At 47.4% G+C, this 12,936-nt stretch overlaps 1 protein-coding gene across 1 annotated transcript in view; it reads left to right on the forward strand.

Annotated features, from left to right (window-relative positions):
* The first annotated feature begins 5,510 nt into the window (after window positions 1-5,510).
* LOC3291599 (LIM domain transcription factor LMO4) overlaps window positions 5,511-12,936 on the forward strand; it is a 173,479-nt gene continuing 166,053 nt past the window's right edge. Inside the window, exons 1-2 of the mRNA XM_061655164.1 lie at window positions 5,511-6,095; window positions 7,817-7,858. The gene's annotated coding sequence lies outside the window, so the exon portion shown is untranslated. The remainder of the gene's footprint in view (window positions 6,096-7,816; window positions 7,859-12,936) is intronic.

Raw genomic sequence — 12,936 nt, forward strand, 5'->3', positions numbered from 1 at the left:
AAATCAAATGAAGTGGAATGTAGCATTGGAACACTTGAATTTATTTTTTAAAAAAGTTACATGAAGGAGAGTCTTTCCTGTCTTACAATTTCTTCCTTTGTGCATCGTTCCGAGCATAATAAAATAACATTAAAACAATTCACCCCGAAACTATGCAAAAGATCTGGACCAACCGGGGACCAAGCAGGAAGCGAAATAAAACAAAAGGCCCGATCCGGTCTCCGGTCCATTAGCCATTCCGCTTCGCAGTAGCAGCAGCACCACCCTCCGGAAAAAGCTGAAAACTCTTCCCTATCCCCCAAAAAGCCGTACTTTGGGTTACATTTTTTGGCGGGTAACACTACTGCCAACCAATTTTTTGTTGCTGTCCTCGACGGTGCGGTCATGTGTCGTTTAATGTGTGTGTGTGTCAGTAGCAAGCAATGGTGGCCGTTTTGCGGTGGGTCAGCATGACCGCGGGAACGGCCACCAGGATCGTGGTTGGGGGGTTGGGGTTTGCCACCCCCTTCGGCCACGGCCAGTATCGCCCATTGTTTCGATTTGTTTCACCACCGAACCCCCCCTTTAGAATCGTGTCCCTCCTTCCCATACCCAACCGTTTCCCGTCACGGTGACGGATGGATTTCCATTGCCACCGTTTCGTTTCGTTCATGAAAATCCGTGCTTCCTCCGTGGTCGATGAAACTGGTGGCGAACGGGGGCTAGTAGTAGTAGTGCGGCAATGGTTTTGTCTTATTATTTTTCGGGGCGGTCGTTGCAAGGCGGCCCATTTCATCGTCACCGCTAAAAAAAAACCTCCCCGTCGGCGCGGCGGATCGTTCTTTTCGCGCTCAACCATCCGTGGCAGAGTACGGGCAGTTGAGCCGTCGGACAGTTCGCGGGGTTTTTGGCAAATAGTTTTCTGTGAGTGTGTATTATTTTTTTTGGGAGTTTTGTATTTAAAGTGTACTACTTTTTTACTTGCTGGCGGGAAATACATGAAGAAAATACACACACACACACACACACAGTAGCTAACGCCGGAAAATGTGGCCGCAAATGGCGTGGCGAGCTACTTTTTAATCCATTTGGTGCTCTGCTTGAAGCCGTTTCTGAGGGCTGGGACACGATACAAATATGCAACAGCATGCAAAAAGAGAGTGAGAGAGAAGGAGATGAAATAAATTTTCAATTGTAAGCTATTGTAGCCATTCGCCGGGGACGGTTTGGTTCCGTTCCGGTCGCCACCCGGTCGTCATTCATCGGGCAGCGAGAACCGTACAATAGTACAACATTTAAGACATGAAATACAGTGGACAACAGCACAGTGAATAGAGGAGATAGTGGCTAAATAAAGAGACATTAAATAGATAATATACTTAAAAATGTAATAATTATCTTATTAGCAATTAAAAATTAGAGAACAAGTATTTAAACACCTTTAAATCTATGTTTAGTTGTAAATGGAAACAAAAATTGACCTTCCTTGGAGGACAATATCTAATGCTTCTTACTCCATTCGAATTTACAGACTGTTCACCTCCAAAAAAACCACTACATACATAAGCCACCACACATTCCAAACGTGCACAGCCAGACTGGCCACCGGGAGCAACCCGGCGGGATGTGCGATTATGTTTCGCGTGTTTCCGCTTCATTCAACAACACCCGAAAAACGTGGCCTGAAAACCACGGAGGACGCTCTTCTACCAAGACTGGGGACTGGGGACAGACGTGGACGGGTCAAAATACGGTTCGAATGAATCGCCAGTACCCAATCGGGTGCCATTCCAATCGCATCGTGGCGGAGCAGCGCGGTACGGCCGGCGCGGTATAAATAGCCGAATGCATAAATTGTCTCAATTTTTCCGTTCGCGTCACGTCGCGGGTAGCCTTTGGGCCGGGACGCCGGGTAGCTTTTTGGGCAGAAAATTTGAATTAAATTACCATATAATGAATACAATTACGTACCGGTCTTTTTTTTTCGTTCAGCGCGTTTCTTTTGCACGGTCCTCTTTCGTCATTCTTGGCTGCGATGTGTGCGAGAGTGTGTTTTGGGAGTGTTTCACTTTTGGGAGGTGGTGTGCAGTTTTTGGGGCCATTTTTTGTTGTTTATTTGGGCTGGCCAAGAAGTGTCTTGGTGGGTTGAGTTACTGCTACTGGAAGTGTGTGTGGTGGAATTGTTTCAGTGTTTTTTTTTCTTTCTTTCTAGTTCGCCATGCATGTTGTCGTGCCGTATGCCGTGGAGGTTAAGTTCGTTGACTGGCCCAAATGGTGGATTGGTGGGGGTTTTGTATTGGAAAATTGATAGCACACTTAACACTCCTATTTGTATCGTGGAGAGTTTACAACTTGAAGTCGTTGTGGTGCTACAGCGATGTAACGCAAAAGTTTGGGAAAATATGGATAAATCATGCTGTCACATTACTTCGTAACTCTTCACTTTACTAACTGAAAAAATATGCATTTCTGCTTCAAAAAACCATGAAAACATCGATCAAAATCGCTGCCTTCATGTTTATATTTAAAGGACCATTATTACATTGACATTCCAACACATAACAAGTGTTCCTTCACGTGCTGCCCAAACCGGAAAAGAAGTGGCAAACATTGGATTGCAAAAATAGCAAAAACACTACAAACACATTTAAATACCAGCTGAAGAAATCAAGAAACATGAGAGAATTTTGAACAGTTGACAGCAACACAAAAAAAGGAAACAACCCAACGGACTAAACGCGAAAGCAAATCGGTGTCAAATGGGAATCTGATTAGCTTCTGTTTGGCTGGACCTGTTGTCGCCCTTCCTCCAATGTCCCTTTCTGCTTTCTTCTTATGCTTGACATCTCTAAACAAATAAAGTTTTATTCCACGACTCGTAATGGAGCTTCAAAGTTTGATACCGAAAAAACTCGCATGCACAACGCATCGTGTGCTGGAGGCTTCATGTCAGAGGGAGTCGGATTTTTGTGTATGTTTTATTACACCAAGTTAACCTGGCTGCATACTAACCGGGCAGAGAATAATGGAAATAGCACACCACAAAAACGCAAAAAAAGAAGAAGAAAATTTGCCAAATGCAGCCGACCCAGTGAAACAGAATCACACATACAAAACACACCACCGGAGCCGGAACTTGGGCCGCTTCAACGCTTTCGACGAATGTCATTTGAACGGTTTTTAAACCGGTCCATGTGTCAGATAGAGCGGGCTCCAGCTGCGCTGTAAATCGTAAGTAGGCGGTGGAAATGTGAATAGTACAGGTTGTTTTGTTTTCGCCTTGGTGCCGTTGCGTTTGACGTTACACTCCTCCGAGCCACCTGTCAGTTGTTGAATGTTTGCTGTATGCTTGATTGATACATCTGGCGGGTGGAGAATGGTAAAATGTGTCATTCGTATGAAATTGTCTGTATTTTAACGAGCGAACACTTGTTCAACAAGGAAGGTTATGGAGAAAGGGTGATTTGAGTTGAGGTAGGGAATATTTACAGTAAGATTATGATGAAAAGTTCGGCAATAAATGATTTTAAACTTGCAGGTATTAGATTCTAATCTCTCAGAGAAAATCGAATTTGTGTGAAAACAATACTTCATCTGCTGCAGAGATTATTTTTTAAATTAGACAAACAAATCATCTATTTAAAAACTCCATATGTTCAGGTTTCCATTTCCCATATACATCGCTTTTCATGCAAAATGCAAGCATAACTAAAAACTAAAACCCAGCTCTATTCCGTACCGCCTCTTGCAATAAAGTATCCTCGCGAATGCGTCGTATTCGGTATTCGTCGTTGGTGGTGGTATTGGTGTGCCAACGTACCAAAGGGGAAGGCCACGAAACACAGTATCCATCGGGACTCGGGCGTTCTGTTTCGGAATTCACCAACTTCACCTCCAAGTTTTCCCGTGAGGCGGCGAATCGTGCCTGTCGCTAACACATAGCCCGTTCGTAGTCCTGCTTCGTGTCGTGTGGTTCGGGATTTTCCAACTTTCCGCCGGCGGATGGAGAAGAAAAGCGAGCCGGCATACCAGAAACAGATGATGCTGCCCGTATAGTGAGCTGTAGCTCACTGTGAATGCATCTCACCTGCAGCTGCAGCTCGGTGAGAGCCACTCTCCCACGCAAACAATGAGACCCCAAATTTTGAGTGATTCAGGCCGAGGGGTACGAGGAAGCTTGAGGAAGCAAGGAGAAACGAGCTGCGATGAGAGTTCGCATTCTGTTTTACATGCGCGCTTCACTAACACCAATACAAATACCGTGCTTTGACGAGCCGTCTGTGAATGTGTGTGTGTCTTCTTTCAGCGAGCTCACCAACTTGGATCTGCTCGTCACATCGTGTTGTCTCGCTTACACTACAGCATCGAACCATCGCTCCGTATGTCCCCCCCTCCTACGCGTACAACACCACCAGTACAGCGCGACGCTTTGCCGGAGATGGTTGTGCGTGTTTTGTTCAAAGTCCCGCGCGCAGTGTTTGTGCGTTGGTGCATTTCGTTCAATGTCTCGTGCGCCGGTGTGTTTTGATAAAGTGTGAAGTGAATAAACAGTGTGCACAGACGCACATGCAGTGCGTGGATAGACAGGTAAGAATTTGCTGAACAGAGTCAACGCAGATTGTCGACAAGTTTCCCGCAGCCTGGCTCGACTCGGTATGACGTCATTCGTGAGTATGAAGGATTCTAAATGTGTACTTTAGTGTGTACTTTATGTTTCAATAAAGTGTTTAATGTAATAAAAAATGACAGTGTTTGTGTTTAGTTTTAGAATAAGTGCATGAAAGAAAGCGAAAAACAAGAAGCTTTTGATGTGTTGGTAGCATGGCTCGAAAGAACACAAACACATTGAGAACTGCAGAGCGCACCGTGCGTTACGGGTGGGGAGGGGGAGGGCTCGCGCGAGGGTGTAACTCATTCGTCGAAGAGACACTGTATTTCGACAGCGTCACTCAAATCACTCAAAAAATACACTCATTTTGCCGGACGGGTCGTTTCATTAGCAACGGAACTCACTCTCTTACGTTCGCTCTTTTTCTCTCTCGTGGAACAAAACTCTCCGTTCTCACTACGCCAATCTCTGATTCTCTTCCGCTCACGCCGGTGAGATGAAGCATCTTCGCTCAACTCATTGTTCTACCACGAGCGAGTCACTCAACGAGATGGAGCACATGGTTTTTCCCAATGTGCAGTTCGCGAGCAAGACGTTACGACTCCACCGACATCGGAACTTTTTGTTGCTGCCCCAACTTTAGGGAGAAGATCCCTCTAACGGAAGATGCAATTGGGATGAGCCCGAATTAAATAACTCACACACCCATACACAACAAGGGCCCGCGGAGAGATGCACAGCGTACAATCCAATTCACTATCGGGGCAACTAACACAGACACGTCACGGCCAAAGTGCCGGGCCTGGGGAAAAAAACGGGACCTACCCGAACGAACGGCGACATCAACTGCACCGCCGGGTAGACCCGACGTCATCCGCGATTGCGAAGAGGAGCAGGTTTTCGCGAACACACACATACTGAACGGACGAACGGCGTAGGTCGGTCGGTCGTTGGAGCCGCGTACGAAACAGTCCACCGTGTCTGCGAAAAACGGCCGGATGCTCCAAACCGGTAGTCTGGAAGTAGTTTAGTAGTCGCTTTCGCTGCAACCCGCATGGGTAGAACGGACGGTCGCAAACAGTCGGCGAACGAGTCAGTCGCGTTGATCTTGTGAATAAATGTCCAAGTGAAGCTAACTAACTTGAAACTTGAAATTAAATTGTTGATGTTTTACAAAACTAGAACTCAAGTTTGTGCAAATCTTGCAATTGGCAATGAAGGAGTGAAGATAGTTCGTCAACTGCACTAAAACTGCATCGTGAATGCACAGCTGATACCTAGAAGGTCATGGTTTGAAAGAACCCAATCCAAATGAAATCAGAATTTCAAGACATACATACAAGTGAAGTTTGTGAAGTGAGTGAGTGTTCTACATCGAAAGTTTGTGTCCAATTGGCTCTATGTAATAGTGTTGATGTGAATTAATTTAAGTGTTTTAGTATTATCAAACCGTAGCATTGAAGCTCAAGTGAAAGTGGATCCCCGCGTGAAAGCAGATAATTGACAGGTAAACAATGTTTAGTAGATGTAGCGTGCATTCTTCAATGTTTGTTAGTGGTTCAATAGTTTCCGCGGATGTCTAGTATAGTTCGTGGCGGTCGAGTTTTGGAGTTCATTCAAAGAACGCACAACGTCTACTCCTCTCTCCCTTCCCACTTTCGTATGCTTCAACTTCAATGTGACATCTTCTCCTACTCACAACTCCGAATAATAGCAAGTTCCGTGGTTTGATCTCGTCTTTCAAGCGTCCTGTCCGTGGTTCTATGCCACACATCCTCCACACATGGTCCGGAGAGCTTCTCCCGCATACCCCTCCTTCCCCCCATTTATTCCTTTGTCCCATTTATTCTTCACCTCATCCATCATCGATTCCTCCGCTTTAGGCTGACCCATTGCCATCTCCCGTAGTGGTTGTTGCTGCTGCTGGCCACCTTTCCCACCTAACCTCGGGCGGCTCGCGCGGCTGTCAGCCTCTCCTTCATCGTACCTTCCGCTCCATTGCAATGCTGGCATTTGACACACACACGCACAGGCAGCTCGTTTATGGAAGAGACCGGGGGTGGTTGAGGCTCAGTACGCGCGCGACTCTCTTGGTCGGCGGCATCATCCGTTCCTTGGCGGTGTAGCCAGCAAAAAAACAAGAACAAGAACGCACCGAACGACCGAAGAAGTAGAAAAACCACACAAAAGAATCTGCACCGCTGGTACCGTGCCCCCGTTGCACACCTTCTCCCGCTATCCCTTTTTTTCGGTCCCGTCCTTCCGCATCAATCGCATCCGTTGCCGTTTATCAAAGGCGAGGAGTAGGGAAGGGAAAGGAAGCAGTAGAAACCGACCGAGAACTCAACGAACGAAAAGGGAAAGAAAGGAAAGGGAAAACAGAGAAAGATGTTAGGAACGAAATGTGCGAAAGCGAGATCGTAACACAGGGAACAACATAAAACCGAGAGAAGAGAAGAAAAGAGAGAAAAAAAACTGTCTTAAACAGCTCAGCACGCAAAGAAGTTCTGTGACTGCCTGTCCCGCTGCTGCTGCTGCTATTTTTCCTCCTCTTTGGCCCTGTTTTTCTTTTTTGGCCCTGTCTCTGCCTGTCTCACCTTTTGCTTGGTGGCTCGAGCGTTCTCGCTGCGTCGTCCGATCGAAAGGTCCGCTTTGGTCGTTTCCTTTCCTTTTGTTTTGGTATCGCTCTTCGTATGTGTCGTGCCGCGTGTGATTGTTGTTTTTGTTGTTGTTCTTACCGTCCCGTTGTTGTTGTTGCTGATGATGATGCCGTGTGTTTTTTGTCTGCTTATGTTTTATTTTCGGCGGTCTTGCCGGTCTTCTCCCACCTCTCCCGGGCGACCCTGTCCGTAACGACGATGGTTCCCTGATCATGATCATCTCTTTCGGGGGGTTTTGTTGTTTTCTTTTTCGCTGTGTGCTGTTGTTGCTGCTGTCGTTTGAAATTCTTCTAAGCTCTTTTTGCCCGCTTGTTTTTATTGCTCTTATCATCAGTTCACGGGGTTGTTTTGCCTTCTTCTTTTTTTATTTTATTTCGGGGTTCTGTTTTATTGTTCGTTCTGTTTTTTCTCTTGGCCGTTCTTTACTGGTTTGTTATATTTGTTCTATTAATTCGTCTACCACTGTGCCGGAGATGTGTGATTTTAATACAATTTTATAGTGGCTATATATTTGTACGATATTGGTAATGACTGGATGATAAACTTTTTTATTTTGTTACTTTTACAGATCTTGACGAGTGGTTGTCGAATTCAGAGAGGCGTCTTTAAGGTAAGCAATCTTAGTGGAACATATTCGAGATAGAGATTTGCCTTATTTTACGATTGCATTTTCTTATATAACAGTTTTCAATGTTTGGTTCTTGGAGAATGATGTTCGAATCTCTTATCTCTGGCTTATCTTGTACTCTAACACTACAACTGTTGCAATTGCTTATACTGGGATACGCAGAAAATGTCCAACTGTGATCAGACGGACACGTTGGTGCTGTTGACCTGGAGGCCCCTTGGTTTGACTGTTCCGGTCATGGCGCGTATTTTTTGTGACCTTCCTCACCCCGCTGCATCAGCATTCCACCTCATAATTATACCTCCAAACACACACACATACACAGCAACTCTCTAGCTTCCGCGGGACGCACGATGACATGCCACGCCGACATCCATACCGCAAGCAGAAGCTGAAGAACTCGAAGAAGAGACACAAAACACACACAACAGACCAAGAAGAGGGAAGAAAAAAGTACACCACAAAGACGTCCGTCCGGCCGCGGCCCGGAGAGTATCGAGTGTCACAGGGTGAGGGGGCAATGGGTTCGAGGGGTCGGTAAACACCGACGCATTCCTGCGCTGTGCGCCATGCCCGTCACGTCTTCGATTCCGATTCCCCGTAGCCGCAGACTGATCGTTTCGAGGGGGGGGGGGGGGATTTTTGGGAGGTTCTGTGCACCCTCCTTACCTTCAGACCATGTCAACCATGTGACCGGCACCGCAAGACGCCGGACCATGGCGTGCGTGCCACCACTAGCCACCACCGCTCGCTTTGAACGGTTCTGATCGCGGCCGTCCACGAACGTTCGCGCGGCGCGTTTATGTCTGCAAACTGCGTGTGAGTGTGCGTGTATTTTTGTTGGTTTGAACTTCGTTGTCGTTCTTACGATTCTGCCGAATGCAATGGGGAACGTCACGCAAAACGTGTGTACTGAATGGAAATGAAAAGCAAAAGAATGGAGACGGGCGTGAGACGAGAAATGGTCACCCCCTTTTTTTGGGAGGGTAAATCGACCCCAAAAATACACGCAACAGGGAGGAGACGTTCCTTAGTTTGTTGGGCAAGGTTTTTTGGGAGTAGCTTTCTTCGAGGTTTCCCTTGCCCAACATTGGGGACAGTTTTTTTACGAACCACATTTCCTTCTAATGCCTCTGTTTGTGCGTGTTCGATTGGAGAATGGTGAGATATTTCCATAAGATGTACCTTGTAACCTGTTAAAGTTGGCATCTTAAGCTCGCAAAACATTCTAACTTCCTCAAATGTGCCAAACTACACGCGACTGGATTGAAAAATCAAAGGATATTGGACAAAAAAGCACACCAAACACCAAACTCTATCGTTATTGAATGATCGAATGAATGATGGCTTTTTCCGCCAGCGAAAGGCGAACATGAAACCACCAACACAGTGCCTGTCCTGCCGTTGCTACCCTTTGAGGAAAAGGAAAAACTAACCCACTCTAGCGGGAGCACAAAACGTGCAACACTAGACCGGAATCACGCGGAAAAGAAAGGGGACAAGGGCAGGGCGCGCGAAAATTGAGAAACAATTGATGGCAGTTTGCGGCACTGATCTGATTATCTCGACAATGCAGCGAAGAAAGTTGTCGCGTTCGAGAGTGCGAGCGGGACGCGCCAAAGGCAAAATTGCAGTTTAAGTGGTTTATCGCGCAGTCCTCCGCCCCCCGGCATCGGTGGATGAAGATTGGACGCGTTCGTGTACGTCGAGAACCGAGCGTCGTGGCTACTGGAACGATGCACAAGCAAGAAACTACACAAAAAACTTTAACCGAAATTGTGTGTCCTTTTCCCGGTGCTGTTTTAAGAGGGGAGGGTTCCGATTTTCCCAGTACCGATCGTTGTCGATTTTCACACTTTTTCTTTCGTGCAGTACAGAGGTTCGAGGTATCATGCTTTGAGGGAATGCGAGGCAGCACTTAGTACACCGCGCACGATCGTGTTTGCTGTGCTCAACAACACGAAACGTACGTAATAATGGTTTCCATTGGCGTTACTTGCTTTCCGTTTGTCTCTCGTGTCGCCAAAGAGTGCAGAAAAGCAAAACTAAATTAGCGAAATTGATATTTCTGCACAGCATGCATTCGGTGGTGTGTTCTGTCGTCGAACGGCTGCTGAACAGTTGGGAGGTTTTGAGTTTTGCTTACACAATCACAGACTATTCGGTTGTTCGGTTTCCTTGCAGCAAAGATTAAAACTGCTCGTTTTTAAGACTTGAAAGGTTTTTGCTGGTCCAATACAACACAAAAAAAAGACCGTAAAGCATCGGGTGCAGCAAACGGCTCTCCAATCTGCACTCCAGATGTGTTGCAGCTCCAACACACAGCAAACGCCCAGCAAACGCGATCCCGACAAAGGCGACGCAACCACGTCGATGGTGATGATTGTCTTGGGGGTTGTTGTTGATGTTGTTAGAGGTGCCAAACCTCCCCGTTCACGGGCGGTGAAGAAGAAATGGTCTATTTTTACGATTATGACTTCCATTCCGCGTTATGAAATCGGGGCCAATCGGAGCCCTTTACGACCGCAGTCAGTATCGTCACTAAAGCTGGCGCATCTTGCACTGATCTAATCATCTTTTTGGGGTCTTTCGCTGGGTGGAATTGTCCGTAAAGCGTCATCAACATTTCCAAAAGGGGTTTTGCGAAGTATTTACATCCCTCCCAACAACCTCATCCAGTTGAATGAGGTAGGAGGTAAACAAAAATCCATCATCACGCATCGATGCCCATTGCTCACCCGGACGGACAGGGCCCGGTTCCCCCCCGTTCTGGGGCTGGACAATAATAAATCTTGTCGGGCTGCACACACAAGAGATGCATCTACACACACACGCGCGCGCGTGTTCGCAGCCGCCCAGCTGTCCGCCCCAATAATAAGCGCAAATAATAACCCGATTTCCTTCCCTTGTCGCCCTTGTGCGCGGTTCCTCGTTGGCGTGGCGGCGAGCGCGCGCGCGAGAGTCGGTCGGGTCGGTGTTGGCCAGGACGGTTTCGCCTTATTTATAGAAACACGGGGTTGTGGTTCTCTTTCGCTGGCGTGGTTTCCCCCCCCGGCATGGTCGACGTCGCGTCCACACCCCCAAGCCGGTTGCGATTTTTGAAGGAAATCGCCATTTTTCATCCTAAATATAGTGGTCGGTAAATTGGTTCAACTTGGTCGGTTGTCGTCGTCGTCTGTGTGTGGATGTCGCCGGCAGAGGGCGGCGGTGTGATGCTGGTCAGTTCCGTTGGCGATGAAGTCATATTTTTATCTCACAAGATCACCGAAAAGGGGAAGAAGATGGGGCACAAGGCGGAGGGATGTTGCCGCACCGGCCTCGACTCTGCCGCACCGCTCGACTTTGGTGGGACGCTAGTTAATCAACGTCTTAACGTGTGGATATCGTACGTTGGGGTTGGTGTCGGACCATCGTTCGAATCTGTCCACCCACCGCCGCGCAGTCCCGACGTTGGTTACGTCTGCGAAGAAAGAACCAACGGCAAACCTCGCGCCTTCTTGTTGCCGTCTCTCATCACAAATCATTCTGAACCAGTTCCAGCTGGGTGCAGATGACTCGTATCCGTGTGTGTGTGTGTGTGTGTGTGTGTTTGATGGTGGAAAACTATATTTACGATAATGGAAATTGTGCGCGATGGGTGTTTTGGTTAGCGTGACATACTGACTTGTCCACCGGCACCAGCGGGTCAAGTGATTGTAGAACCGTAAATTTCGCTGCAACTGTGAATCAGCTGTGTTGAATTATTAATGTCTTTCCTTAACGCCCTCTGGTGCATCTTGAAACGATAAATAGGTGGATGTTTTAAGAGGTTTTGTTCTTCAAATGTACCAAGCCGTTACCTTGACTTTGCACGTTTGACATTTGTTTTGCCCGGTGTTCTTCTTTGTCACGGCTAATCTCCGTCCCATCGGTCTGGCAGATCGTTCCGGAACTGTTACCACAGTCACGAATGCGTGTAGTCAGCGTTTTGAGCTGCAGCCGAGGAGGACACACTTACCCCAAAAATAATACACAGATCCAATCTGCACTCTGCACTGACACCGGGTTCTGCGATAGTAATCTTTGCAAAAGCCACACACCAAAAGGGCACTGTGCCAAGTGTAGCGACCTGCTGCTGCTGTCGCTACAGTCCCTGCAGTACTCTTGGGGGGTAGAAATAGAAGCGGGACAGGAGAACAATTTGTCCATAAATTATGTATCGGCTTGAAAACGAGCACTTTCCGGCGCACCGGCGTTTTGTCGGAGTCAATTGTGCTGGAGTGTAGGTTTCACGTGATGATCGCGGATGAAACTCTCTGCTGGCCGCTCCCGAAAGTACCCCGGGTCCTCCTGGTTGGAAGAACAATTGGCAACAATCAATCATGCGTATCATGAGTCCGGAAGTTCCGGTTGGCTGCCGAATAAATCATTTCGAGTGTGGAGTAGATAGGGCCAGGTGTTGGGAAATGGGCTTTTGGGGAGAGAAACACTGGCTTTTGGAAATGTTGGGTGGAAAAAGGTGTATGAAAGTTGGAATTATAATGAATATTGCATATTCGCTTAGCAACATTTGTTTGATGGAGAACGAATTGAAATTGAACATTTTTTAAATCACTTTGATGACACATGCTGATGTGTTGTCATCACTTTCGCTTGGTATCAGATTCGCAGATCCTCTGACTAAATCGATTCCCGTGGTTTAGCTGTGTGATTTTTACAGTCGAAACCTTTACTACTTTCCAACAAAACCTTCCACCGAACGTCGCCGAATGTAAATCTCCCGGGGACAACCAAACCATCCCGGTCGCTGTTACCCTGCTGGGTGAATTATTGACCAGGCACATTAGGGCACAACGGTGGGTAGCGCGTGATCCACAATAGGGATAGGCCAACCGTTGGCACGGGGTTCGGTGGTTCGCTGTTTGAGAGCCCCAATCCGACACAGCACAGGGCAGCCGTTTCCGTGCTCCGGTTGCGTGTTTCCAGTGTCTGGTATCTTCCCTCTCTCTCCACTCCCCTCCCGCCCCCGCCGGCAAGTTCTAGCCACGAGCTCGAGCAAATAGACAAACATCTGTTAATTG

Source organism: Anopheles gambiae, chromosome 3, assembly GCF_943734735.2.
Source record: "Anopheles gambiae chromosome 3, idAnoGambNW_F1_1, whole genome shotgun sequence".
Classification (NCBI taxonomy): domain Eukaryota; kingdom Metazoa; phylum Arthropoda; class Insecta; order Diptera; family Culicidae; genus Anopheles; species Anopheles gambiae.